The sequence below is a fragment of the Salmo salar genome, chromosome ssa12, assembly GCF_905237065.1.
Source record: "Salmo salar chromosome ssa12, Ssal_v3.1, whole genome shotgun sequence".
Classification (NCBI taxonomy): Eukaryota; Metazoa; Chordata; class Actinopteri; order Salmoniformes; family Salmonidae; genus Salmo; species Salmo salar.
Window position 1 is genome coordinate 7,393,559 of NC_059453.1, and position 27,835 is coordinate 7,421,393.

The 27,835-nt window shown below is 43.1% G+C and overlaps 1 pseudogene; it reads left to right on the forward strand.

The window, feature by feature from the left end:
* The first annotated feature begins 3,195 nt into the window (after positions 1 to 3,195).
* LOC106591263 (zinc finger protein 850-like) lies at positions 3,196 to 27,814 on the forward strand (annotated as a pseudogene).
* The last annotated feature ends 21 nt before the right edge of the window (positions 27,815 to 27,835 follow it).

Sequence of the window (27,835 nt, forward strand, 5' to 3'; positions counted from 1 at the left end):
AACTATGGGCTCAGTGATCATGCCATCATTTTCTGTAGTAGGAATGTTCAGAAAACTGTTTTTAATTGTCATAACTTAATACAAAAATGAAGGCTATGAAGAATTATAATGCAGATATTATTTGTTAATTGCTTGAACAAATTGGACTGGTCTGCTGTATTGAAATGCAATGAAGTGGAGAATGGCAATGGCAGTGGAGAAGGCAATTTTAGATCCTTGTTTTTACATGTGGTAGATGTGCAGACTCCAGTAAAAAAGGTTTGAATTTAGCAAAGAACTGAACCGTGGATAAATGAAAACATTTTAAAGGCAATTAAGCGTAGAAATGAACGCTTTCTGGAGTTTAGAAAATCCAGGGCAGACATATTTATAGACTATAAGAAATGAGGTCAACAGTATGATACAGAAGGCTAAGAAAATAATATTTGAATGACAAATAGTTGAAGATAGGAACAATCCGAAGTAAACGAAGTGTCTGAAGCTGTTAGGTTACAGTAACAGATTAGAGACCGAAGCTCCTGTGGTGGAATTATTGTGATCAAAAGGAGAGGCTTTTAGATTTCTTCAAAACAATAAAACTTCATTATTTAATTAGTGCAGTAATGGAGCAGGTTGGTCATCACCCCTGGAGGTGATCACTGAGAACTCAACGAGCTGGTTTGATCCACAGCATTTTATATCACCCCTGGAGGTGATCACTGAGAACTCAACCAGCTGGTTTGAGCCACAGCATTTTATATCACCCCTGGAGGTGATCACTGAGAACTCAACCAGCTGGTCTGAGCCACAGCATTTTATATCACCCCTGGAGGTGACCACTGAGAACTCAACGAACTGGTTTGAGCCACAGCATTTTATAGCAAAGTCCATCCTCCTTCAGTCTACATGACAATCACCAGATGTATAGAACAGGTCACAAGGTTAACATTAGTATGAAAGATACTTATAATTCACAGCAGACAGTTTCTGCTGTAAGAACAGTTCTCGTCATGGAGTGATCAAAGTCTGGCCCCCCCAACTCCATACTGGAGCCATCTCCCCCTGGTCCCCCCAACTCCATACTGGAGCCATCTCCCCCTGGTCCCCCAACTCCATACTGGAGCCATCTCCCCCTGGTCCCCCCCAACTCCATACTGGAGCCATATCCCCCTGGTACCTCCAACTCCATACTGGAGCCATCTCCCCCTGGTACCCCCCAACTCCATACTGGAGCCATCTCCACCTGGTCCCCCCAACTCCATACTGGAGCCATCTCCCCTGGTACACCAACTCCATACTGGAGTCATCTCCCCCTGGTCCCCCAACTCCATACTGGAGCCATCTCCCCCTCGTACCCCAACTCCATCCTGGAGCCATCTCCACCTGGTCCCCCCCAACTCCATACTGGAGCCATCTCCCCTGGTGCACCAACTCCATACTGGAGCCATCTCCCCCCTCGTACCCCAACTCCATCCTGGAGCCATCTCCACCTGGTCCCCCCAACTCCATACTGGAGCCATCTCCCCCTGGTCCCCCAACTCCATACTGGAGGCATCTCCACCTGGTACACCAACTCCATACTGGAGCCATCTCCCCCTCGTACCCCAACTCCATCCTGGAGCCATCTCCACCTGGTCCCCCCAACTCCATACTGGAGCCATCTCCCCTGGTACACCAACTCCATACTGGAGCCATCTCCCCTGGTACACCAACTCCATACTGGAGCCATCTCCCCTGGTACACCAACTCCATACTGGAGCCATCTCCCCTGGTCCACCAACTCCATACTGGAGGCATCTCCACCTGGTACACCAACTCCATACTGGAGCCATCTCCCCCTCGTACCCCAACTCCATCCTGGAGCCATCTCCACCTGGTCCCCCCAACTCCATACTGGAGCCATCTCCCCCTGGTCCCCCAACTCCATACTGGAGCCATCTCCACCTGGTACACCAACTCCATACTGGAGCCATCTCCCCCTCGTACCCCAACTCCATCCTGGAGCCATCTCCACCTGGTACCCCAGTACAGAAACATTAACTCATATTCTGGACTGCGGTATCACCCAAAGACATTGTAAATCTCCTGTCAGTGTTACATCTCCAAGAGGCCCACTTTCAGTTCACACAGACAAAATACAGAGTGATAACAACCCTCTATTCTGTTGCATAAAACAACCATTTGATGCAAGAAAAGTATTATAACGTAATCTTGTAATTTCCACCATAGGGTGTAGATACCCTTTAATTCAAGTGGCACCAGCAAGAGCCTTGCTTGGTTAGTGGTGTCTCTGTAGCACACATGTGATTGCAGAGTTTGCTGAACAAATCACAACTGGATTGATGCAAATAATCATGATATCATTCTGCAAGGTAGGCATAGACTACTTTGTAGTTAACATTTAATTGACAAGGTTTTTGGGAAAGCTTTTCTATCAACCAGAAGATGGTTTTCATTAGCATCATCGCTAACAGCTACACATAGTGGTAGACAAATGCACTCAGACAGGGGGATTTCCGGGCTGTTTCCTCTTCAGAAAGTTGAAGGAAAATACAAATCAATGAGGCGAATTTAACGACGACTTGCAGGCAGTGGGTTCAGAATAACTAGGACAAAAAATTCATACAAATTATACCACCACCCAAAATGCCACTTTAGAGACTGGAAGGGAAAAGGGACATGTGCTCTTTAAAGACTAAAAAGCAGCATTCCTCAAGAGAGGATGGCTTTCACTTCAGCAGTGATAAATTCATGAACTTCGTTGACGAAAAGATCCTGATCATTACAACGCAAATTACGGACTCCTCTTTAAATCTGCGTATTCCTCCAAAGCTCAATTGTCCTGAGTCTGCACAACACTGCCAGGACCTAGGATCAAGGTAGACACTCAAGTTGTTTAATACTATATCTCTTGACACATTGATGAAAATAGTCTTGGCCTCTAAAGCTTCAAGCTGCATACTGGACCCTATTCCAACTAAACTACTGAAAGAACTGCTTCCTGTGCTTGGCCCTCCTATGTTGAACATAATAAACGGCTCTCTATCCACCGGATGTGTACCAAACTCACTAAAAGTGGCAGTAATAAAGCATCTCCTGAAAAAAAAACCTTTGACCCAGAAAATATAAAAAACGATCGGCCTATATCAAGTCTCCCATTCCTCTCTCAAAAAAAAGAAAAGCTGTTGTGCAGCAACTCACTGCCTTCCTGGACAACGCTAGCCCTTCCTCCCTCCCGGAGTCCCTGTGCCATGCCTCTCCCGGTAGCGCCTTACTGCTGGGTATGAAGAGGTTGTCTGTGCTGCTGGTGGACTGCAGGAAAACAACGGGGCTGAGTGGAACTGTGTGAGAGGAGGAGAAGAGAAGAAAGGATCAGATTTGACACATCAAAGTAAGTGCTGTAGTTTAGTTTGAACAAATAAAATAGATCTGCCCATTGGTATCTGTTACCAGTAGGGCTGTCCCCGACTAATACAAATACAGCTTTGCAGACTCTTGGCATTCTCTCAACCAGCTTCACCTGGAATGCTTTTCCAACAATCTTGAAGGAGTTCCCACATATGCTGAGCACTTGTTGGCTTCTTTTCCTTCACTCTGCGGTCCAACTCATCCCAAACCATCTCAATTGGGTTGATGTCGGGTGATTGTGGAGGCCAGGTTATCTGATGCAGCACTTCATCACTCTTTCTTGGTCAAATAGCCTTTACACAGCCTGGAGGTAATCATGCTGGTTAAGTGTTCCTTGAATTCTAAATAAATCACAGACAGTGTCACCAGCAAAGCACCATCACACCTCCTTCTCCATACTTCACGGTTGGAACCACACATGCAGAGATCATCCGTTCACCTACTCTGCATCTCACAAAGACATGGCGGTTGGAACCGAAAATCTCAAATTTGGACTCATCAGACCAAAGGACAGATTAACACCGGTCTAATGTCCATTGCTTGTGTTTCTTGGCCCAAGCAAGTCTCTTCTTATTGGTGTCCTTTAGTTGTGTTTTCTTTGCAGGTTTCTTTGCAGCAATTCGACCATGAAGGCCTGTTTCACGCAGTCTCCTCTGAATAGTTGATGTTGAAGCTGGTAATGAAATTACATTTACATTACATTTAAGTCATTTAGCAGACGCTCTTATCCAGAGCGACTTACAAATTGGTGCATTCACCTTATAATATCCAGTGGAACAACCACTTACAATAGTGCATCTCAATCTTTTAAGGGGGGGGTTAGAAGGATAACTTTATCCTATCCCAGGTATTCCTTGAAGAGGTGGGGTTTCAGGTGTCTCCGGAAGGTGGTGATTGACTCCGCTGTCCTGGCGTCGTGAGGGAGCTTGTTCCACCATTGGGGTGCCAGAGCAGCGAACAGTTTTGACTGGGCTGAGCGGGAACTGTGCTTCCTCAGAGGTAGGGAGGCGAACAGGCCAGAGGTGGATGAACGCAGTGCCCTTGTTTGGGTGTAGGGCCTGATCAGAGCCTGAAGGTACGGAGGTGCCGTTCCCCTCACAGCTCCGTAGGCAAGCACCATGGTCTTGTAGCGGATGCGAGCTTCAACTGGAAGCCAGTGGAGAGAGCGGAGGAGCGGGGTGACGTGAGAGAACTTGGGAAGGTTGAACACCAGACGGGCTGCGGCGTTCTGGATGAGTTGTAGGGGTTTAATGGCACAGGCAGGGAGCCCAGCCAACAGCGAGTTGCAGTAATCCAGGCGGGAGATGACAAGTGCCTGGATTAGGACCTGCGCCGCTTCCTGTGTGAGGCAGGGTCGTACTCTGCGAATGTTGTAGAGCATGAACCTACAGGATCGGGTCACCGCCTTGATGTTAGTGGAGAACGACAGGGTGTTGTCCAGGGTCACTCCAAGGTTCTTAGCACTCTGGGAGGAGGACACAAGGGAGTTGTCAACCGTGATGGCGAGATCATGGAACGGGCAGTCCTTCCCCGGGAGGAAGAGCAGCTCCGTCTTGCCGAGGTTCAGCTTGAGGTGGTGATCCGTCATCCACACTGATATGTCTGCTAGACATGCAGAGATGCGATTCGCCACCTGGTTGTCAGAAGGGGGAAAGGAGAAGATTAATTGTGTGTCGTCTGCATAGCAATGATAGGAGAGACCATGTGAGGATTTGACAGAGCCAAGAGACTTGGTGTATAGCGAGAATAGGAGAGGGCCTAGAACAGAGCCCTGGGGGACACCAGTGGTGAGAGCACGTGGTGCGGAGACAGATTCACGCCACCTGGTAGGAGCGACCTGTCAGGTAGGACGCAATCCAAGCGTGGGCCGCGCCGGAGATGCCCAGCTCGGAGATGGTGGAGAGGAGGATCTGATGGTTCACAGTATCAAAGGCAGCAGATAGGTCTAGAAGGATGAGAGCAGAGGAGAGAGAGTTAGCTTTAGCAGTGCGGAGAGCCTCCGTGACACAGAGAAGAGCAGTCTCAGTTGAATGCCCAGTCTTGAAACCTGACTGATTAGGATCAAGAAGGTCTTTCTGAGAGAGATAGCAAGAGAGCTGGCCAAGGACGGCACGTTTGAGAGAAAAGAAAGAAGGGATACTGGTCTGTAGTTGTTGACATCGGAGGGATCGAGTGTAGGTTTTTTCAGAAGGGGTGCAACTCTCGCTCTCTTGAAGACGGAAGGGACGTAGCCAGCAGTCAAGGATGAGTTGATGAGCGAGGTGAGGTAGGGGAGAAGGTCTCCGGAAATGGTCTGGAGAAGAGAGGAGGGGATAGGGTCAAGTGGGCAGGTTGTTGGGCGGCCGGCCGTCACAAGACGCGAGATTTCATCTGGAGAGAGAGGGGAGAAAGAGGTCAAAGCACAGGGTAGGGCAGTGTGAGCAGGACCAGCGGTGTCGTTTGACTTAGCAAACGAGGATCGGATGTCGTTAACCTTCTTTTCAAAATGGTTGACGAAGTCATCCGCAGAGAGGGAGGGGGGGAGGAGGATTCAGGAGGGAGGAGAAGGTAGCAAAGAGCTTCCTAGGGTTAGAGGCAGATGCTTGGAATTTAGAGTGGTAGAAGGTGGCTTTAGCAGCAGAGACAGAAGAGGAAAATGTAGAGAGGAGGGAGTGAAAGGATGCCAGGTCCGCAGGGAGGCGAGTTTTCCTCCATTTCCGCTCGGCTGCCCGGAGCCCTGTGGTCCTCTGCAGCAGGGGGTAACTCTGGGTCTTTCTTTTCTGTGGCGGTCCTCATGAGAGACAAGTTTCATTATAGAGGTTGACGTTTTTTTTTCGACTGTACTTGAAGAAATGTTAAAAGTTCTTGAAATTTTCCAGATTGACTGACCTTCATGTTTTAAAGAAATGATGGACTGTCGTTTCTCTTTGCTTATTTGAGCTGTTCTTGCCATAATATGGACTTGGTCTTTTACCAAATAGCGCTATCTACCTTGTCACAACACAACTGATTGGCTCAAACGCATTAAGAAGGAAATAAATTCCACAAATGAACTTTTAACAAGGCACACCTGTTAATTGAAATGCATTCCAGGTGACTACCCCATGAAGCTGGTTGGGAGAATGCCAAGAGTGCAAACAAATTTGTGCACAAAATTTGAGTAATAAGCTTTAGTGCGTATGTAAAAAGTCACATTCTGTATTGTACAGCTATGAAGGTTATATATTTACAACCACATGCTCGATTGGAATCCATTGATGTCTGTGTCTTGAGTGTCATAGAACTGTCTAGTGTTTTGTTCTGACTTATAAACCTGAATTAATAAAATAATTTATGTAAACATATCAGTAATTACCAGGAAGCTCTACAACATCATTTGTTTTAAATTATGAAATGTTTGAAAACTTGCCTCCAGATTATTGAGGGATCTGATTTGGATTAAACCTCATAGCAAGACGGTTTTATCATGTTGAGGTTTCATTCATGTCTCTCTTTAAATAAACACTGTCTTTGGCAGGAGAAAAACCAAACTCTGCGGAACCAGAGACTTCCAAACCAGAAAGACAACACCTCTGCTCCCAGATTGGAAAGAGTTTTATCAAGTTAGGAAGCCTGAAAAGACATGAGGACACACACAGGAGAGATGCCTTACCATTGCGCCCAGTGTGGAAAGCGGTTTAGCCAGTTAGGAAACATGAAAAGACATGGGAGGATTCACACAGGAGAGAAGCCACACCATTGCTTCCACTGTGGAAAGAGTTTTGCGGAGTTAGGAAAGCTGAAAGCTCACGAGCGACTACACACAGGGGAGAAGCCATTCCACTGCTCCCAGTGTGGAAAGCGTTTTAACCAGTTAGGAAACCTAAAATCTCATTTGCGTATACATACAGGGGAGAAGCCTTACCCCTGCTCCCATTGTGGAAAGAGTTTTAATTTGTTAGGAAACCTAAAATCTCATTTGCGTATACATACAGGGGAGAAGCCTTACCACTGCTTCCAGTGTGGAAGTAAGTTTGCCTTATTAGGATCCCTGAAAAGACACAAGAGGGTACACACAGGTGAGAAGCCATACCATTGCGCCCAGTGTGGAAAGAGTTTTAACCAGTTAGGAAACCAGTTAGGAAACATGAAATCTCATGAGCGAAACTCACACGGCAGAAGCCTTTCCATTGCTCCCACTAGATAGTTTTACAGAGTTAGGAAACCTGAATACTGATGATGTTTGATCAATGTAGAAAACTGATTTAGATTTGCAAAATGCCATCAACATTGTCGTGTCTTTGGCATCATTAAACTGAAGACTTATTTTTTTCAAAAGTTCTCTGTAATTATTATTACGTGATTAAACTAACTTAATAATGTAACTGTAATTAACTAGGAAGTTGGGGCACCAAGGAAAATATTCAGATTACATAGTTATAATTTTCCTAATATAACTTTCAGATATTTTAATATCTGATCAATTAGTCTTCTAATTAATGAATTATTCTTTACCTCACGTTAGTCTCATTCCAAACGTCGTAAATTGTTGGTTATCTGCACGAACCTTGTCTTAAATCATTTATTTATTAACTAACTAAATAATCACAGAAATGCACAAACAAACAAGTAGATATGGTTACAAGTAAATGATAGGGGAATGTGCCCTAGTGGGCTAAACCGGCATGGAGGCTTGGTGGACAAAAGGGAAGTGGGGGTCGACTGAGATAAGACACTACAAAGTTGATAATTATAACCATTGAAATGCTAATCCTTTGCACATGAACGCTCACTCATTCGGGAATAATTGCAATCAATATATTTACGCTCAGTGTGTCGTTGTGATCTGTTGGAAAGTTTGTTTCTGTTGGAGAGTTTGTCCGCCCTCTCTCTCTCTGCCGTGGTTAGAATGGATAGTTCAGTGTAACATTCAGCGATGTTGTTATAAAATAGATGTTTCGGCGGTTGTCGGTCTTCGCGTTCAACGATACCGAATTCCTAGCTGCAGACTAGTAATTAGTATCAAAGATTTGTTCTTATTCTGTCGGTTCGATAGTCTAAGTTTAACCACGTGGTATGGTTAAGAATTCAGCAATCGTCTGAAACCTTAGCCATCTCGTGGTTATCGAGGTAAGCTGGTCTCTACTCAAACCTTAGCCCTCTCGGAATTGAGAGAAGCATGGTCTAAAGATAAATTCCCAAGGTGGGGGTTATATTCGGAAGAGCAGAAAGGGGCTGTCCCATGACGCCAGATCAATGTCTGTGCTTATGGGGCAGGCCTATGAGTTAGTTAAACTCCAAAGGGAATTGGAGTTTCCTTCATTAAACAGTTTATAATCACATTACATAATTTCACAAATAGTTTCATCTTTACTCATTCATTTTATACAATAATTAGATGAAAATTGGCCGTGTGTTTTGGGTCATTGTCATGCTGGAATACCCATCCACGACCCATTTTCAATGCCCTGGCTGAGGGAAGGAGGTTTTCACCCAAGATTTTACGGTACATGGCCCCGTCCATCGTCCCTTTGATGCGGTGAAGTTGTCCTGTCCCCTTAGCAGAAAAACACCCCCAAACCATAATGTTTCCACCTCCATGTTTGACGGTGGAGATGGTGTTCTTGGGGTCATAGGCAGCATTCCTCCTCCTCCAAACACGGCGAGTTGAGTTGATGTCAAAGAGCTCCATTTTGGTCTCATCTGACCACAACACTTTCACCAGTTGTCCTCTGAGTCATTCAGATGTTCATTGGCAGACTTCAGACGGGCCTGTATATATATTCTTGAGCAGGGGAACCTTGCGTGTGCTGCAGGATTTCAGTCCTTCACGGCGTAGTGTGTTACCAATTGTTTTCTTGGTGACTATGGTCCCAGCTGCCTTGAGATCATTGACAAGATCCTCCCGTGTAGTTCTGGGCTGATTCCTCACCGTTCTCATGATCATTGCAACTCCACAAGGTGAGATCTTGCATGGAGCCCCAGGCCGAGGGATATTGACAGTTCTTTTGTGTTTCTTCCATTTGCGAATAATCGCACCAACTGTTGTCACCTTCTCACCAAGCTGCTTGGCGATGGTCTTGTAGCCCATTCCAGCCTTGTGTAGGTCTACAATCTTGTCCCTGACATCCTTGGAGAGCTCTTTGGTCTTGGCCATGGTGGAGAGTTTGGAATCTGATTGATTAATTGCTTCTGTGGACAGGTGTCTCTTTTACAGGTAACAAACTGAGATTAGGAGAACTCCCTTTAAGAGTGTGCTCCTAATCTCAGCTCGTTACCTGTATAAAAGACACCTAGGAGCCAGAAATCTTTCTGATTGAGAGGGGGTCAAATACTTATTTCCCTCATTAAAATGCAAATCAATTTATAACATTTTTGACATGCGTTTTTCTGGATATTTTTGTTGTTATTCTGTCTCTCACTGTTCAAATAAAACTACCATTAAAATTATAGACTGATCCTTTCTTTGTCAGTGGGCGAACGTACAAAATCAGCAGGGGATCAAATACTTTTTCCCCCCACTGTAGTTTAACGCCGATGTGCAAAACCGATGTCAAATCTGACGTGCATACCTATATAATGTAAGTAGATGATGTAATTACACCACGAAAGTAAGTGAAAGAAATAGGTTTTGAAGATGTTTTACTGGTAATGGGGACGTATGTAAATGCCAACAAAATAACTTTTTGGTCAGTGTGGTGTGTGCAACCTTTAACTAGGCAAGTTAGTTAAGAACAAATTTTTATTTACAATTACCCCGGCCAAACCCAGTGCGCCGCCCAAATAAAGAAAATCCCTTTGAATGAGTAGGTGTGTCCAAACTTTTGACTGGTACTGTATACCAGTGGTGGAAAAAAGTATCCACATGTCATACTTCAGAAGTAAAAGTATAGATACCTTAAGAAAGTTAAGTGAAGTTAATTATTAAGATGCTGAGTTGTGGTTTTAGGCTGGGTTTCTGTATAGACTTTAAGCTGTCTTTAAAAACATATTGATGAGTTAGTTCATTAAGATGCTGAGTATTAAAAGGGTCTTCTATAGAAATAGGTCAGGCCTCTTGCTTAATAGTACAAAGCAGATCATTCAATCGATGTTCTTACTGGTCCTAGAATATAGCGACATCATCTATATGAATGCAGCTGCCACTTCATTAAAGCAATTAGATGCATTTGACCATAATGCACTTTGTTTTATTATGGGTACAGGTTCAGTACACCTCCCTGCATTCTCCATCAGGAGACCCTACGTCACCCTCTTTGTGGTGACGTAGTTCCATTCATTGCTCTCTTTGCATTTATAAAGCTCTTTGACAGTAACTCCCTCTGTAGCTAACAACTACAATAACCATTAGAGGTAAGAGTTGGCGTTATCATACACAGTCTCAGGGATGGCTAGCTATGGGAATTCCTTTGGTCTGATCAGAGAGGTAAATCTGCTCTTTGCACCTTACTTGTGGAATAATCTCCAAACGTATCTAAACATTGATGTTTTGGTGCCTCTAGGTTAATTCAGACTGCTGAGTGAGGACATGTTACAACTTACTTACAAAACCTTTAAAGGAGTTCATGAAACCATTCAGTCATGGATGTATGTAAACATATTTACCAGGTATTACTTGTTACAGAAGACTACTGTTGCACATTGAATAGACGTTCTTCACTGTTACACCTCCTTGATGTGATGGTTTTCTATGTCTGTACATAGTGTGAATAGTGGTTTCCATAAAGGTGTTACCCCCCTAAACCAGAATGTTAAATGACCTTTATGATTTTTTGTACCACTATTACTTTGGGGTTCTAATCCCCCTCTGTCAACATCCACACTGTGAACACATCTTTAACATTCATGAACCTTCACTATCTTCATCCCTGAACTAGCAACAATAACTATTGTCTACTGTTATTCTCAATGACCTTCCTGGCCATATGAAATCCTAACTAAATACAATGTTGTCATGTCTTTGATTATGCAAACATTTGTTTATTAGATTCTATTTCTCATTAAGAATAATGTTTTAATTCTATATGGGTCACACCTTGCTTTGGTCATGTGTTCTCTTATGTGTCAATGATTTTAATTAGAATATAGCAATGATGCTCTCTCCTCAATCACTTACAGTGCCTTTGTAAAGTATTCAGACCCTTTGACTTTTTCCACTTTTTGTTATGATTGTTTTATTTAATCCATTTTAGAACAAGACTTTTATCTCAGCAATCTACACACAATACCCCATAATGACAACGTGATAAAAGGCTTTTAGAAATTTTAGCCAATTTATTAAAAACAAAAAACAGAAATCTTATTTACGTAAGTATTCAGACCCTTTGCTACTCGACTTTGAGCTCAGGTGCATCCTGTTTCCATTGATCATCCTTGAGATGTTTCTACAACTAGATTGTAGTCCACTTGTGGTAAATTCAATTGTTTTTGGGTATTGTGTGTCGATTGATGAGGAACAAATTGACTTGAATACATTTTAGAATAAGGCTGTAATGTAACAAAATGTGGAAAAAGTCATGGTGTCTGAATATTTTCTGAAGGCACTGTACAAACATCACATTGAATATTCAACTCACTTTCAAAAAGCTCCATGAGGAAGAAAGGATTCCCAGATGATCTTTAGATGTTCTGTCTTCAGGATGTTCTGGGTTGATGGCTGTTGGAGAGGGGAGGAGCAGTTGAGTGAGCTGGGGCCTTTTATTGCCCTTCCTCTGGGAGCCTGTCAGCTTGTGACATGAGAGAGAAAGAGATGGCCTACCTGTAAGATATTTTGTGTTATAAACGTACTTCTATTTGAAGAGGTTTTTGACCATTCAGGGACCTAATCTCTAATTTATATTCTACGTTTAGTTTTTCAGGTTTTCTAATTTGTCCCTGTTTTTTTCTGGTTTCCCTCTCTAAATCACACTGTTAATAGAAAAACAAAAACATTAGATGTTCTAAGTCCACAACAATACTTAAACCACATCAGGAGACCACTTTTGAAGTCTGAGTAAAATCGGGGAAAGAAATCTAAGATATTTTCATTTTTTGGGTGTAGATAACGACAAGTTGCAGGCAGTGGGTTCAGAATAACTATGGCAAAAAATGAATACAAATTATACCACCACCCAAAAGGGCACTTGAGAGGCTGGGCACTGCTTCATGTGGCAATACCAACACTCACCTAAATAACCCATATGCCACTGGTGAGAGAAGTTTTCATTGTATTTGGGCAGCATTATGTGAGGTGTTATTATGTGTTGTTTGCGATGAGCCTTGGTCAATTTAGCTAGGAAAACACCACCCTCGTCAATCTGTCACCTAATCCTGCCTAATGGGCAGGCCAACCCTGGAGAAAACTATTGGCTGTAAGAAGTAAGAGAACATAACATCTGGTTGTTTTTAAATTACTTCTTATGACATTGTTTGCCAGAATAAACATTGTAATTAATATTTTTCCAATCTGTGTTACCCACTCCAGCCAGCGGGCGGCGATGTGAGTCTTTCAGGTGATGGTTCTTGCATGACGTATAATCTAGTGGACGGACAGGAGGCTTCTTCAACAGCGACAAAAGGCTTCTGATTCACCCACCGCGGTGGTTTGCTAGCGAACATAAAACATTGAATCTCTTTAGACCAATCTTGTGTATATTATTCATAGTGTTTAGAACATAATTCTGTTTACCTATCTACTGGTTCATTTAAACGGAATTTGCTTATTAAATTAGAAAATGTGTTACATTGGTACTGCACTAGGCTAATCTCCTGGAGCATTTTTTATTTGTATTTATTTCACCTTTATTTAACCAGGTTGACTAGTTGAGAACAAGTTCTCATTTACAACTGCGACCTGGCATGAGCTCACTAAACTAAGCCGGAGAAATAAGCTCTGATGAAAGGAGAGGAAGAAGCATTCAGAATGAAAAAGGAGGAAGAGGAGGCTATTACTTTGAAGGAAGAAGAGGATGATATTACAGTGAAAGAGGAAGATGGGAAAGAGGTTTTCAGAGTTGAAGAGGACGATGTAGGAGCTTTCAGAATCAAAAAGGAGGAAGATGCCGTAACATTGAAAGAATAGAATGAAGTGAAAGAAGAGGAAGAACCTTTTGGAGTAAAAGAGGAAGAGGAGGCTATCTCAATAAAAGAGGAGGAGGAAGACGTTTTAGGAGTGAAGGAGGAGGAGGAGACAGAACCAGTGAATACTGTCTTAAAAACAGGGGCACAAACTATGCAGTTGTTGAACTAATGTGTGGTTTTAAAGGGGCATTCTACTGAAGTTATACACTTGAATATGTTGTTTTGTACTGTAGGAATTGTTTAAGGTGTAATCTGCTACTGGTACATATATTTTTGGGACTTTTAAATGAGATATATGGAATTCTCCATGTGGCCTATATTAAAGTACACTTCATCTAATATAACAGGTTTTTAAAATTCAATATTGGTGCATCATTTCTACTTAAAATATCAAAGGGACGTAAAAGGCACCCATTTAGTGGAACGACCCTTTTACATTCACAACACAAACAATATTTTACAAAATCATAATGAAAGTGGCCATTTTAGGCCCTTTTTAGACATATTAATGCCTCTTGTAAGACCCTTTGTCATTGTAATAGAAGATCATAAGTTTGCCATCTGTTTGATGTTCTCATTCACACAGGAGAGAGACATGACTATTGTGGATCCTTTGGGGAGCTTCAACAACATCCTGATGCTGACGAGGCAGAGAAGAGTCTCTCCAGATCAGAACACCAGATGGTACAGCTTGGTCTGGTCTAGCATACAGCTTGTTCTATCGGGGACTGGGTTTCTGTAAAGCACTTTATGACAACAGTGACATCAGCATCCATAATGATATGTGTCTGTGTCCCCTCTTTATGGTTACCAGGACAACGCTAGCCCTTCCTCCCTCCCGGAGTCCCCGTGTCGTGCCTCTCCCGGTAGCGCCTTACTGCTGGGGATGAAGAGGTTGTCTGTGCTGCTGGTGGACTGCAGGAAAACAACGGGGCTGAGTGGAACTGTCAGAGGAGGAGAAGAGAAGAAAGGATCAGATTTGACTCATCAAAGTAAGTTTTGTAGTTTAGTTTGAACAAATACAATAGATCTGCCCAGTGGTATCTGTTACCAGGACAACCAGCAGAGTTCTGTTAGTTGACATGAAGATAGACTGGTGGATATGGATGTTATATCATAACACTGAAAAAGGATTCTGCCAATGAAAAGAGAGAAACTAATAGACTATATTCAACCTTGAAAGTTAGCTTTAGAGATACATTTTAAAGATGATCTGATCTAAGGTGCATATTTTACAAAAACTTTCCCTATAAAATTGTGGATGTTACATTGCCTGTCCCAGTCAAACCCCCCTGTCTTTTCAAGACTCTAGAAGAGGCAGACAAAACTCCAGACACTTCAATGTGGTCTGTATTGCTTCATTAACGTCTGAGCTACACAACAAATATATCGTTTAAAACAAACTCTGTAAGCCTTTTCTAAAAGCCATGAAATATGTATAACTGAAAAGCATTTTTTGTGAGACTTGGCCTCCGTCTCTGTAATGGACAAAATTCATTTAATTTCCTACTTTATCAGGTCAAATGAAGGCTGATCTCCAACATATAGACTTTAAAGAACATTGTTTCATTTGGAAATTAGTAACTTTTTTGATGTCAGTGTGCTGCTAACATTTTAGTTTCCTCCACTGTCCCTGTCACCATACCGGGCTCAAACTAGTGATCCTCTGCTTCTCAACACATCACCTTGACAATAAACCTATTGAGCTTTCAAAAGGTACCAGTTGGATAGTTCCATCTGTGACGTTTCAAGCTAGCTGTGGAGTGAGCTTATGGCACGCTCTTACCTCCGTTACACATGCTCAGGTTGACTTTCCCACGGAATCGACCATATATGAACGCTGCCCTGCATCCCCACCATCACACAATTACAGTTGTTGTTTACACAACCAAAAATAAAAGCCTTTTGGACCTAGACTTGGTGCTCCGGTACCGCTTGCCGTGCGGTAAAAGAGAGAACAGTCTATGACTAGGGTGGCTGGAGTCTTTGACAATTTTGAAGGACTTCCTCGGACACTGCCTGGTATAAATGTCCTGGATGGCAGAAAACTTGGCCCCAGTGGTGTACTGGGCTGTACACACTACCCTCTGTAGTTCCTTGCGGTCGGAGGTCGAGCAGTTGCCATACCAGGCAGTGATGCAACCAGTCAGGATGCTCTCGATGGTGCAGTTGTTGAACCTTTTGAGGATCTGACAACCCATGCCAAATCTTTTCAGTCTCCTGAGGGGGAATAGGCTTTGTCGTGGCCTCTTCACGACTTTCTTAGTGTGTCTGGACCATGTTAGTTTGTTGGTGATGTGGACACCATGGAACTTGAAGCTCTCAACCTGCTCCACTGCAGCCCGTCGATGAGAGTGGGGGCGTGCTCGGTCCTCCTTTTCCTGTAGTCCACAATCATCTCCTTTGTCTTGATCATGTTCAAGGAGAGGTTGTTATCCTGGCACTACACGACCAAGTCTCTGACCTCCTCCCTATAGGCTGTCTCATCGTTGCGCGTGATCAGGCCTACCACTGTTGTCATCGGCAAAGTTAATGATGGTGTTGGAGTCGTGCCTGGCCGTGCAGTCATGAGTGCACAGAGAGTACAGGAGGGGACTGAGTACACACTCCTGAGTGGCCCCCATGTTGAGGATCAGCGTGGCTGATGTGTTGTTACCTACCCTTATCACCTGGGGGCAGCCCGTCAGGAAGTCCAGGATCCAGTTGCAGAGGGAGGTGTTTAGTCCCAGGGTCCTTAGCTCAGTGATGAGCTTTGAGGGCACAATGGTGTTGAACGCTGAGCTGTAGTCAATGAATAGCATACTCACATTAGTGTTCCTTTTGTCCAGTTGGGAAAGGGCAGTGTTGAGTGCAATAGAGATGGCATCATCTGTTGGGGCGGTATAAAAATTGGAGTGGGTCTAGGATTACTGGGATAATGGTGTTGATGTGAGCCATGACCAGCCTTTCAAAGCACTTCATGGCTACAGATGTGAGTGCTACGGGTCGGTACTAATTTAGGTAGGTTACCTTAATTAGTGTTCTTGGACACAGGAACTATGGTGGTCTGCTTGAAACATGTGGTATTACAGACTCTGTCAGGGACAGGTTGAAAATGTCAGTGAAGACACTTGCTAGTTGGTCAGCACATGCTTGGAGTACACATCCGGGTAATCCGTCTGGCCCTGCGGCCTTGTGAATGTTGACCCGGAACAGCTGATGCTCTCATGCATGCTTCAGTGTTACTTGCCTCGAAGCGAGCATAGAAGTAATTTAGCTCATCTGGTAGGCTCGTGTCATGGGGCAGCTCGTGGCTGTGCTTCTCTTTGTAGTCTGTAATAGTTTATAAGCCCTGCAAATATCCGACGAACCTCGGAGCCGGTGTAGTACGATTCGATCTTAGTCCTGTATTGATGCTTTGCCTGTTTGATGGTTCGTCGGAGGGCATAGTGGGATTTCTTATAAGCTTCCCGGATTAGAGTCCCGCTCCTTGAAAGTGGCAGCTCTTCCCTTTAGCTCAGTGGGGATGTTGTCTGTAATCCATGACTTCTGGTTGGGGTATGTACTAGAGGTCGACCGATTTATGATTTTTCAACGCCGATTTATTGGAGGACCAAAAAAAGCCGATTTATCGATTTTTATATATATATTTGTAATAATGACAATTACAACAATACTGAGTGAACAATGAACAATTTTATTTGAACTTAATATAATACATAATAAAATCTATTTAGTCTCAAATAAATAATGAAACGTTCAATTTGGTTTAAATAATGCAAAAACACAGTGCTGGAGAAGAAAGTAAAAGTGCAGTATGTGCCATGTAAAAAGCTAAAGTTTAAGTTCCTTGCTCAGAACATGACAACATATGAAAGCTGGTGGTTCAATATTCCCAGTTCTTCAATATTCCCAGTTAACCTGTTGGGGCTAGGGGGCAGTATTTTCACGGCCGGATAAAAAAACGTACCCGATTTAAACTGGTTACTACTCTTGCCCAGAAATGAGAATATGCATATAATTAGCAGATTTGGATAGAAAACACTCTAACGTTTCTAAAACTGTTTGAATGGTGTCTGTGAGTATAACAGAACTCATATGGCAGGCCAAAACCTGAGAAGATTCCATACAGGAAGTGCCCTGTCTGACAATTTGTTGTCCTTCTGTTGCATCTCTATCGAAAATACAGCATCTGTGCTGTAACGTGACACTTTCTAAGGCTTCCATTGGCTCTCTAAAGCCGCCAGAAAGTGGAATGGGGTGTCTGCTGTCTCTGGGCAAAGTACAGCAGCAGACTTTGTAAGTGGTCAGCCTGGGGACAGTGAGACTGAGATGAGACTTCTCCATTTTTTTCTTTCATCCTTTGAATGAATACAACTTTGCCCGGTTGGAATATTATCGCTATTTTACGAGAAAAATAGCATAAAAATGTATTTTAAACAGCGTTTGACATGCTTCGAAGTACGGTAATGGAATATTTTGATTTTTTTTGTCACGAAATTCGCTCGCGCGTAACCCTTCGGATAGTGACCTGAACGCACGAACAAAACGGAGGTATTTGGATATAACTATGGATTATTTGGAACCAAAACAACATTTGTTGTTGAAGTAGAAGTCCTGGGAGTGCATTCTGACGAAGAACAGCAAAGGTAATCCAATTTTTCTAATAGTAATTCTGAGTTTAGTGAGCCCCAAACTTGGTGGGTGTCAAATTAGCTAGCCTGTGATGGCCGAGCTCTGTACTCAGAATATTGCAAAATGTGCTTTCGCCTAAAAGCTAGCGTTTGCATAAAGGAGTTCTGTATCTATAATTCTTAAAATAATTGTTATGTTTTTTTGTCAACGTTTATCGTGAGTAATTTAGTAAATTCACCGGAAGTTTGCGGTGGGTATGCTAGTTCTGAACATCACATGCTAATGTAAAAAGCTGGTTTTTGATATAAATATGAACTTGATTGAACAAAACATGCATGTATTGTATAACATAATGTCCTAGGAGTGTCATCTGATGAAGATCATCAAAGGTTAGTGCTGCATTTAGCTGTGGTTTTGGTTTTTGTGACATATATGCTTGCTTTGAAAATGGCTGTGTGATTATTTTTGGCAGGGTACTCTCCTGACATAATCTAATGTTTTGCTTTCGCTGTAAAGCCTTTTTGAAATCGGACAATGTGGTTAGATTAACGAGAGTCTTGTCTTTAAAATGGTGTAAAATAGTCATATGTTTGAGAAATTGAAGTTATTGTATTTTTGAGGTATTTGTATTTCGCGCCACGCGATTCCACTGGCTGTTGACTAGGGTGGGATGCAAACGTCCCACCTAGCCCAGAGAGGTTAAGGAAGTGCATAGGTCACATTCTGTATCATACAGCTATGAAAGTTATATATTTAGAACCACCTGCTCGATTGGAATCCAGCGACGTCTGTGTCTTCAGTGTCCTAGAACTGTTTAGTTTTTTGTGTTCTGACTTATAAAACAGGATGAATAAAATAAGTAATGTAAACATATTATCAGTAATTACCAGGAAACTCTACAACATTTGATTTAAAGTCACACCAAGATTGTTAAAACTGGCCTCAGGTTATTGAGGGATCTGATTAGGATTTACCCTCATAGCAAGGCCGTTTTATCATGTGGAGGTTTCGTTCAGGTCTCTATTTAAATGAACACTGTCTTTTGCAGGAGAAAGACCAGACTCCAAGAAACCAGAGCCAGGGACGTCCAAACCAGCAAGACGACACCAGTGTTCCCAGTGTGGAAAGAGTTTTAACCAGAAAGGACACCTGAACCAACATGAGAGAATACACACAGGGGAGAAGCCTTACCACTGCTCCCAGTGTGGAAAGAGTTTTACCCACTTGTGTAATCTAAAAACACATGAGAGAATACACACAGGGGAGAAGCCTTACCATTGCTCCCAGTGTGGAAGGAGTTTTACCCACTTACGTAACCCGAAAACACATGAGCAATTACACACGGGGAGAAGCCTTACCACTGCTCCCAGTGTGGAAAGAGTTTTACCCACTTGTGTAATCTAAAAACACATGAGAGAATACACACAGGGGAGAAGCCTTACCATTGCTCCCAGTGTGGAAAGAATTTTGCCCACTTAAATAACCTGAAAACACATGAGCAATTACACACGGGGAGAAGCCTTACTGCTGCTCCCAGTGTGGAAAGAGTTTTAACCAGAAAAGCTATCTGAAAAGACATGAGAGAATACACACAGGAGAAAAGCCTTATCACTACTCCCAGTGCGGGAAGGGTTGTAACCAGTTAGGTGACCTGAAACGACATGAGAGAATACACACAGGAGAAAAGCTGTACTATTGCTCCCAGTGTGGAAAGGGTTGTAGAACACCAGATGGTACAGCTTGGTCTGGTCTAGCATACAGCTTGCTCTATCGGGGTCTGGGCTGGGTTTCTGTAAAGCACTTTATGTCAACAGTGGCATCAGCATCCATAATGATATGTGTCTGTGTCCCCTCTTTATGGTTACCAGGACAACAACGATAGCCCTTCCTCCCTCCTGGAGTTCCCGTGTCATGCCTCTCCCGGTAGCACCTTACTGCTGGGTATGAAGAGGTTGTCTGTGCTTCTGGTGGACTGCAGGAAAACAACGGGGCTGAGTGGAACTGTGAGAGGAGGAGAAGAGAAGAAAGGATCAGATTTGACTCATCAAAGTAAGTGCTGTAGTTTAGTTTGAACAAATAAAATAGATCTGCCCTCTGGTATCTGTTACCAGGACAACCAGTCTTGAAGGAGTTCCCACATATGCTAAGCACATGTTGGATACATTTCCTTCACTCTGCGGTCCAACTCATCCCAAACCATCTCAATTGGGTTGAGGTCGGTTGATTCTGGAGGCCAGGTCAGCTGCTGCAGCACCACATCACTCTCCTAATTGGTCAAATAGGTCTGGGTGGCAGGTGGCAGGTCTCAGACGATGTGGAAGTCATGGGCTGGCGTTGTTATACGTGGTCTGCGGTTGTGAGACCGGTCGGAGGTACTGGCAAATTCTCTAAAACAACGTTGGAGGTGGCTTATGGTAGAGAAATTAACATTACATTCTCTGGTAACAGCTCCTGTGGATATTCCTGCAGTCAGCATGCCAATTGCGCGCTCCCTCAAAACTTGAGACATCTGTGGCATTGTGTTGTGTGACAAAACTGAACATTTTAGTGGCCTTTTATTATCCCCAGCACAAGGTGCACCTGTGTAATGATCATGCTGTTTGATCAGCTTCTTGATATGCAACACCTGTCAGGTGAATGGATTATCTTGGCAAAGGAGAAATGTTCACTGACAGGGATGTTATCAAATTTGCGTACCAAATTTGAGAGAAATAATCTTTCATGCACGTGGAACAATTCTGGGATCTTTTATATCAGGTCATGAAACATGGGACCAACATATTTATATTTTTGGAACATCTACCCAAAATATTTCATTCTTTTTTTACTTTACTCAAAATATCATGACATTAATGATAGTCAAAATGTATAAAAATATGTGAACTTCTAAATAAAATGCCTTTTTTTTCACCTTTATTTATCCAAGTTCTCATTTACAACTGCGACCTGGCCAAGATAATGCAAAGCAATTAACAAAAACAACACAGAGTTAGACATGGGATAAACAAAGGTACAGTCAGTAACACAATAGAAAAGGTCTATGTACAATGTGTGCAAATGTAGTAAGATTAGGGAGGTAAGGCAATAAATAGGCCATAGGCCAATTTAGCATTAACACTGGAGTGATAGATATGATGATGTGCAAGTAGAGATACTGGGGTGTAAAAAAATCAAAATAACAATATGGGGATGAGGTAGTTGTGTGTGCTATTTACAGATGGGCTGTGTACAGGTACAGTGCTCTGACAACTGATGCTTAAAGTTAGAGAGGGAGATATAAGTCTCCAGCTTCAGTGATTTTTGCAGTTCATTCCAGTCATTGGCAGCAGAGAACTGGAAGGAAAGGCGGCCAAAGGAGGTATTGGCTTTGGGGATGACCAGTGAAATATACCTGCTGGAGCGCGTGCTACGAGTGGGTGCTGCTATGGTGACCAGTGAGCTGAGATAAGGTGGGGATTTACCTAGCAAAGACTTATAGATGGCCTGGAGCCAGTGGGTTTGGTGACGAATATGTAGAGAGGGCCAGCCAACGAGAGCATACAGGTCGCAGTGGTGGGTGGTATAAGGGGCTTTGGTGACAAAACGGATGGCATTGTGATAGACTACATCCAATTTGCTGAGTGTTGGAGGCTATTTTGTAAATGACATCGCCGATGTCAAGGATCGGTAGGATAGTCAGTTTTACGAGCATATGTTTGGCAGCATGTTTGAAGGAGGCTTTGTTGCGAAATAGGAAGCCGATTCTAGATTTAATTTGGGATTGGAGATGCTTAATGTGAGTCTGGAAGGAGAGTTTACAGTCTAACCAGACACCTAGAATATGTGGACAACTACAAATACCTAAGTCAGAACCGTCCAGAGTAGTGATGCTAGTCAGGCGGGCGGGTGCGGGCAGCAATCGGTTGAAGAGCATGCATTTAGTTTTCCTAGCATTTAAAAGCTGTTGGAGGCCAGAGAAGGAGTGTTGTATGGCATTGAAGCTCGTTTGGAGTTTGTTAAATCAGTGTCCAAAGAAGGGCCAGATGTATACAGAATGGGGTCGTCTGCGTAGAGGTGGATCAGAGAATCCCCAGCAGCAAGAGCAACATCATTGATACAGTTGAAGTCGGAAGTTTACATACACTTATGTTGGAGTCATTAAAACTCGTTTTTCAACCACTCCACAAATTTCTTGTTCCCAAACTATAGTTTTGGCAAGTCGGTTAGGACATCTACTTTTGCATGACACAAGTAATTTTTCCAACAATTGTTTACAGACAGATTATTTCACTTTTAATTCACTGTATCACAATTCCAGTGGGTCATAAGTTTACATACACTAAGTTGACTGTGCCTTTAAACAGCATGGAAAATTCCAGAAAATTATGTCATGGCTTTAGAAGCTTCTGATAGGCTAATTGTCATCATTTGAGTCAATTGGAGGTGTACCTGTGGATGTATTTCAAGGCCTACCTTCAAACTCAGTGCCTCTTTGCTTGACATCATGGGAAAATAAAAATAAATCAGTCAAGACCCTAGAAAAAAAATTGTAGACCTCCACAAGTCTGGTTCATCGTTGGGAGAAATTTCCAAACGCCTGAAGGAACTACGTTCATCTGTATAAACAATAGTACGCAAGTATAAACACCATGGGACAACGCAGCTGCCATACCGCTCAGGAAGGAGACGCGTTCTGTCTCCTAGAGATGAACATACTTTGGTGCGAAAAGTGCTATTCAATCCCAGAACAACAGCAAAGGATCTTGTGAAACCTGAAAGGTTGCTCAGCAAGGAAGAAGCCACTGCTCCAAAACCGCCATAAAAAAAGCCAGACTCCGGTTTGCAACTGCACATGGGGAGAAAGATCGTACTTTTTGGAGAAATGTCCTCTGGTCTGATGAAACAAAAATAGAACTGCTTGGCCATCGTTATGTTTGGAGGAAAAAGGGAGAGGCTTGCAAGTCGAAGAACACCGTGCCAACCATGAAACACGGGGGTGGCAGCATCATGTTGTGGGGGTGCTTTGCTGCAGGAGGGACTGGTGCACTTCACAAAATAGATGGCATCATGAGGAAAGAAAATTAGGTGGATCTATTGAAGTAACATCTCAAGACATCAGTCAGGAAGTTAAAACTTGGTCGCAAATGGGTCTTCCAAATGGACAATGACCCCAAGCATACTTCTAAATTTGTGGTAAAATGGCTTAAGGACAACAAAGTCAAGGTATTGGAGTGGCCATCACAAAGCCCTGACCTCAATCCCATAGAAGATTTGTTGGCAGAACTGAAAAAGCGTGTGCGAGCAAGGAGGCCTATAAACCTGACTCAATTACACCAGCTCTGTCAGGAAGGAATGGGCCAAAATCCACCCAACTTATTGTGGGAAGGTTGTGGAAGGCTACCTGAAACGTTTAACCAAAGTTAAACAATTTAAAGGCAATGTTACCAAATACTAATTGAGTGTATGTAAACTTCTGACCCACTGGGAATGTGTTGAAAGAAATAAAAGCTGAAATTAATCATTCTCTCCACTATTATTCTGACATTTCACATTCTTAAATAACAGTGGTGATTCTAACTGACCTAAGACCGTGAATTACTGGGATTAAATGTCAGGAATTGTGAAAGAACTGAGTTTAAATGTATTTGGCTAAGTGTATGTAAACTTCCGACTTCAACTGTATATACAGAGAAAAGTGTCAGCCCAAGAATTGAACCCTGTGGCAGCCCCATAGAGACTGCCAGAGGTCTGGACAACAGGCCCTCCGATTTGACACACTGATCTCTATCTGAGAAGTAGTTGGTGAACCAGGCGAGGTAGTCATTTGAGAAACCAAGGCTATTGAGTCTGCCGATAAGAATGCGGTGATTGACAGAGTCGAAAGCCTTGGCCAGGTCGATGATACGGCAGCACAGTACTGTCTTTTATCGATTGCGGTTATGAAATTGTTTAGGACCTTGACTGTGCCTGAGGTGCACCCATGACCAGCTCGGGAAACCAGATTGCATCGTGGAGAAGGTACTGTGGGAATCGAAATGGTCGGTGATCTGTTTGTTAACTTGGCTTTCAAAGATTTTTTAAAGGCAGGGCAGGATGGGAATAGGTCTATAACAGTTTGGGTCTAGAATGTCTCCCCCTTTGAAGAGGGGGATGACCGCGGCAGCTTTCCAATCTTTGGGGATCTCAGACAATATGAAAGAGAGGTTGAACAGGTTAGTAATAGAGGAGGAGTAGGATAAGTGTATGGCTAAAGGCTATAAGAACTGGTCATCTAGTGCGTTCAGAACAGAGAGTAAAAGGAGCAGATTTCTGGGCGTGGAAGAATAGATTCAAGGCATAATGTACAGACATGGATATGGTAGGATGTGAGTACAGTGGAGGTAAACCTAGGCATTGAGTAACGATGAGAGAGGTTTTGTCTGTAGAGGCACCAGTAAACCCAGGTGAGGTCTCCGCATGTGTGGGGGTGGGACAAAAGGGCTATCTAAGCATGTTGGGCAGGGCTGGGGGCTCTACTGTGAAATAAGACAATAATAACTAACCTAAACAGCAATAGACAAGGCACATTGACATTAGGGAGAGGCATATGTAGCCGAGTGATCATAGGGTCCAATGAGCAGCAATAGGTGAGTCAGGGAGCCGATTCAGTAGTTGCTACTACGCTAGGCGAGCTGGAGACACGGCGATTCAGACAGCTAGCGGGCAGGGGCTAGCAGATGGGCCTTCGGCGATGTCGGACGATTACGTCGGAAGACCAGTCGTGATAGATCGGCGGGGCTCTGTGTCGGCAGTAATGGGTCCAGGCCAATTGGCAAAAGAGGTATTGTAGCCCAAGAATTAGCTGGTAGACCACTTCGGCAAGCCGGGAGATGGGCCTAGTTCGAGGCTAGCTCAAGGCTAACTGGTGCTTGCTTCGGAACAGAGATGTTAGCCAGGAGTAGCCACTCAGATTGCAGCTAGCGAGCTGCGATGATCCTTTACACCGGATCGCCGCAGCTCGCTAGCTGCAATCTGAGTGGCTACTCCTGGCTAACGTCTCTGTTCCGAGCTTGCGGTAGGAATCTGGAGATGTGGTAGAGAAAAAGCAGTCCGATATGCTCTGGGTTGATATCGCGCTGGGCAGACTTGCAGGTATTGACCGAGCTGAAGCAGGCTGGTGTCTGAGTTAACGGTGAAGACCGCTAGCAGCGGCTAACTGACTTGCAGCTACTAGCTAGTTAGCTCGTTAGCTAGTTAGCTGGCTAGCTTCTGATGGGGGTTCCGGTTCTAAAGTATAAAAATAGCAGATCCGAACCACGTTGGGTGAGGCGGGTTGCAGGAAATTTAATTCAGTCCGTAGATGGAAAGTGAGATTAAAATATATACGAAAAGTAAACAATATATAAAATGATATTTACATAGGACGGGACAAGACAAAACACACGTCCGACTGCTACGCCATCTTGGTATGTGTCGACCCTATCGACAACGGGGAGATGTTACTGATGTGCTTTGTGTCTGTCTTGAATGTAAAAATGAAACTTCCACACAAAATGATTTATTTACTTATTTTATGTTTAAGGATGAGTGTAGGTCGCATTCTGTATCATACAGCTATGAAAGTTATATATTTAGAACCACCTGCTGATTGGAATCCAGTGACGTCTGTGTCTTCAGTGTCCTAGAACTGTTTAGTTTTTTGTGTTCTGACTTATAAAACAGAAAGTATAATAAGTAATGTAAACATATTATAAGTAATTACCAGGAAACTCGACAACATCATTTGTTTTAAATGATGAAATGTTCGAAAACTGGCATCGGGTTATTGAGGGGTGTGATTTGGATTAAACCTCAGCAAGGCAGTATTATCATGTGGAGATTTCATTCGGGTCTCTCTTAAAATGAACACTGTCTTTTGCAGGAGGAAAACCAAACTTGGAGGAACCAAAGATGTCCAAACCAGCAAGACGACACCTCTGCTCCCATTGTGGAAAAAGTTTTAACCAGTTAGTTAGCTTGAAAAGACATGAGAGGGTACACAAAGGAGCGAAGCCACACCATTGCTCCCAGTGTGGAAAGAGTTTTAAGCGGTTAGACACCCTCAAAGCTCATGAGCGAATACACACAGGGGAGAAGCCATGCCATTGCGCCCAGTGTGGAAAGAGTTTTACCCAATTAGGAAGCCTGAAAGAACACATGAGACTGCACACAGGGGACAAGCCTTTCCACTGCTCCCAGTGTGGAAAGAGTTTTAACCAGTCAGGAAGCCTGAAAGCTCATGAGCGAATACACACTGGGGAGAAGCCTTACCGCTGCTCCCAGTGTGCAAAGCGTTTTATCCAATTAGGAAGCCTGAAGGAACACATGAGATTGCACACAGGGGTGAAGCCTTACAAGTGCTCCCAGTGTGCAAAGTGTTTTACCCATTTAGGAAACCTGAAAGAACACATGAGGCTGCACACAGGGGAGAAGCCTTACCACTGCTCCCAGTGTTCAAATCGTTTTACCCATTTAGGAAACCTGAAAGCTCATGAGCGAATACACACAGGGGAGAAGCCTTACCACTGCCCACACTGTGGAAAGCGTTTTAACTATTCAGGAAAGCTGAAAGAACACATGAGACTGCACACAGGAGAGAAGCCTTACAAATGCTCAGACTGTGGGAAGACATATTACTCATCACAGTCACTTAAACATCATGTGCGAATCCACACAGGAGAGAATAATTACTTCTCCTAGTGTGTATATTGATATTTAACATCACATTGACTTAAAATTCATCAGAGAATATACACAATGCTCCTATTGTCTTATATTGTTGACTGAGAATGCTTACTTGTTTATACCATTGTACAAACTATACTCAAACATATATTTGTATGTTTTTATTAGAAAACATGAACTGAATATGGAGTATGTCAGTTTGAATATAGAGTAGATCAGATTCCATGTGTTTAAATGGTCCTTTTTTAAACTCTGACTGTGTTTATATGCATGTGTCTTTCCTCCAGCATTACAGATAATACAGTGATATTTCGATGTAATGCATTTGCTCCATTGTTTACATTTGCATTGTGGCCCACTGATGATTTAATGAAATGAAAATGTTCACAGACTCTGTAATGGAAAATGTTAATTGGATGTGTCCACATAACTGAGTATGTGACTAACCTTGTGAAACTGACCTATTATAATCTCCTGTTCCTGGGAGTATCATCCTGCGTTGCAAACTAGCTTGGACCTGTGTCCTTGTATGAATGAAGTCCCGCCCAGGAACAGGAAACTATAAAGATATGTGCTCGTAACCCAATGCTTCAGGAATTCAGACTGTCTACACTGCTCTGTGTAACTCTGTTATTCTCTGTTACACTTTCCTGGGGGAATTTACAAGCATCCCACTGATGAATAAACGTTGCCACGTCATTTCAACAAAACAAATCCATGTGATGTTAGATCAATGCAGAAAACTGATTGGATTTGTAAAAAGCCGTCAACATCAGGAATCTTGGTTTATTTTTCACCCAACTGGCAACCTAAATCCAATGACAGGTGACATTTTGTGTTGATTTCATGTTGAATTCAAAGAAATGTAAATAGAAACTAGATGTTGAACTGACGTCTGTGCCCAGTGGGCTGGTTTCAATAAGCGGCAGATGTTGGATCAATATCCACCTTAGTAGCTAAGTTTCCATGCAATTTGCGACAGATTTTCATGTGAATATTCTCAAATCTGCATAAAATAATATATGCATTTTCCCACCAGAAATGTTTCTATCAAACAGACTTATTGCGGATAAAAGGCTTTGTGTGACAAATAAAAAAAACTTTTGTTGTTAAATTCCCACGTACTGAATGAAAA